Raw genomic sequence first — 3,380 nt, forward strand, 5'->3', positions numbered from 1 at the left:
ATACAGACTCACTTTTGTGGTAGTTTTTAGTAAGTTAAGACAAAGTCTGGCTCTTTCAAATTAAACTGCCTAAAAATAAAAGAAAGATCCAGGAAATTTGCGACTAAATTGTCAAAAAATTGAATATTTTAAAAATGCCACAACTAAAGAGAACAAACACAAGACTAAAGTTTTTCACAGCATCCAATTTAACAACTCTGAGGAAGATGAAGATGCTGGAACTCATCCAGTCTGAGTCTAAAGTTAATTAATTTCAAGTTATGTTTAGGATTTAATGATTTACAAGAGAACAGTTTGTTCGGATTGATCAACACTTCCTTCCAAAGTCAACGTGCTTTTAGAGAGAATAAGTCATGAGTTGGGCTGCAGGGCTGACAGTGTGGTGCTTGTTTGTGTGAGTTGTGGTTGTCTCTGCTCGTGTGTGTGAGTGTTAGGCACAAAATACTGATGACGTTCAGGGAATTCTCTGCTGTGTTAAGTAGAGGAAGCTTCAGTGAGGATGAGGTTTGAACAGCTTGCCTCCAGCTTCCTTGTAGGATTGGAAATACACATGTATGATGAAGCGAACGATCTTTCCTTGATTAGCTGAAGGTTCAAGCAGAGGATGGTGTTGGTAAACACAGGAGAAACAGTGGGGTTTGTATGTTATTAGATGATTAGGTTGAGGCAATAGGCTAACATAAACACAACCATTTCATTTGTTAAAATGCAGTAATTTAGCACATCTTTTTATTTCCTTCTACATTATTATGATGCGGAAACCCATAATCATGTGGGTAAAAGTATGCTGACAAGTAAATCAATAACTTATCCTCTTGAGTCTGATCTCAAAAGGACTTTTAATGCAACAGAGTTAAACAGTGAGGTAGACAGCAGAAAACAGCTTTTGACATCTGCATGACTGACTCTGTGACCGCCATCACGTCTGCAGGAAAAAACTTTATTAACACAATTTAATGTTGAGGGATTGTTCCAAACCTTAATTTGGGATGGTGTCAGACTATGAAAGAACACATGCAGGGACACACTCAGCTTTTAATACAGTTCCCGTATTTTCCGGAGTATAAGTTGCATTTTTTTTTTTTTTTTTTAGCCAGGTGTGCAACTTATACTCAGGAGTGACTTATTAGTGTATTTTTTAAAGACATCAATAGCTTCATATATTTCAAGAGTCTGATTAAACTTTGATGTTTTCTGTATACAGATCAAAAGATTAGTATTCTTGTATTTCTTTATTAATTTATTTTTTTAGCTACACTGGGCTTGGCGGATTTGTTCTGAAATTTCACATTTTTCTCCTAAAAGTGCAAATTATACTCCAGAGCGACATTAATATGGTTTTCTTCGTCTTCATCAGACATTTTTTGCTCTTGCGACTTATACTCCAGTGCGATTTATGCTCTGAAAATACAATAATCTTGTGACCTGAGAACTAAGCACTTTTTGTTTAGATCCTATTTTGGAAACAGAGTACTTTATTGAAATTGGTCACTATGACTCAGATTAAATGGTCTTAGCAAATGGGGTTCTCCAAGGATACATCCTGGGGTTTGTTTGATTTTTTAGCAGCTAGTTATTTTTACTGCTGCTCAGGTCCTGGCTGATACTAGGAAGTACGATCATGTTGCTCAGAGAACTGAATTTAAAAGCTCTGTCTATGTGGCTTTGCACCAATGTATATCTTGTGTTTTGATTCCATATAAACTCGGTTGGACTTTGAGAGGCTCAAAGACCCGACCCTCTGATAGTGCTTGGATCAAACTTTAAAGACCAACTCCAATGAAATGTGTGTTTTCTGTATTTTTTAATATATTCTCGTAGTATTCTTTTCATGATGGAGGACATATATATATACTGTATATATATATAATTGTTTAAAATTAAAACTGTGTTTCTGAGTTCTTCATTCAAATCGTGATGATCAGAAGCAGATGAAAACCCACATTTGAAAAATCTCAGGTTTGTTACAGAGTTTTCCTATCATAAACTTGGAAACAAATAGATCCATGTACTTAATTTTCCTCATTTGAGATTGAAACTGTATGGCTGGATAGCTCCAAAATTGCTTGCTTTTTTTTTGTTTTGTTGTAGTAATATTAGGTTGTGGTTATGAGGAGTTATAACCTATAGCAGAAGAGAGTGTAAACAAAGGGATGCTGGGATATCAATGAAGGGTTACTTCTGCTTCAGCAGTCCCGCCCATAAACAACAGACACATTTCTAATAAGCTCCTGTTGCTCTGCAGAAAATATGTCTTTAAAAATGTCACTGGCTTTTTAATTTTGGCTAAAAACTGCATAGTCATAATAAAAAAAACAAACACTGGGAATGATTTTATAATAGAATAAAATATTGTTGGAGTGGAACTTTAAACACAGTGATGCAGCATTTCAGGTTTATGAAACAAAATCTGAAAGTTTTCCCAACTATGTTTTACCAGCTTTCACTTCAACAATTTCAAAAATCATGATTCATTTTTTAATTTATAGTTAATCATAATGTTGTCTGCTGACAATATATACATTTAGTGAGTGTGTTTTTTTTTTACTGTTGTAATAGACTCAAATGAACCATGTAAGAATTGTGAAATACAAATAAACCTGGCTTTCTCAACATTACATGTTACCAACTTCACAACCTTATGATTCTTGATGTAGAAGATTAAATTTAATTCCATTAAAAATAATTCTAATTTTCTAACTATTTGATCCAAAATTGGATTGTAGGAGTCATTTGGTTGTGTTTCTGTGTGTGGGGGGATTTGCCCCTCATGTGTGTGTAAGAAAGAAAGACATTTGTGACAGTTTTGACAGCTCTAAGATTCAGAGGTGTCCCTTTTGATTGATGCTTTCAAGCAGGTGACAACTCCAAGAATAAACACAAACACACACACAGAGCCTGACCCAGATGAATATGAAAGTAATAAATGATCCAAAGGCTCAAATATGAAAGTGTATCATGTTCCCTCAAAATAATGAGTTGTTCATATGAATATTTAAATTATAAATCATCCATTTTGAACAAAGAAAATGCACATTGTTTTTCCATGAATAGAAACCCTAAAACCCTAAAAATTAAACATTTTTAGCATTTTAGTTTAAAGAATTTTATCAATTACAAATGCAGAACTTTTCTGTTGCTGATTCTGATTTCCAACAAACAGTGCAAACTCATGCAGATACAAATATTGATTCCTTGTGAACAAATGCAAAGTTCTAATGTACACATGGAAAGTTGACATATGCCCCCAAATTCCAAAGTAACTTACAATATTAAAGCTGGATTTAACCATAAAGAGGTTGAATTTTGGTGAACAGCAATTCCTGCAGCTTTTGGAATAGCTTAACTGTCGATGCTGATTAATTTTTATAAAAAAAAAA

Source organism: Oryzias melastigma, linkage group LG21 (genome assembly GCF_002922805.2).
Source record: "Oryzias melastigma strain HK-1 linkage group LG21, ASM292280v2, whole genome shotgun sequence".
NCBI classification, from domain to species: domain Eukaryota; kingdom Metazoa; phylum Chordata; class Actinopteri; order Beloniformes; family Adrianichthyidae; genus Oryzias; species Oryzias melastigma.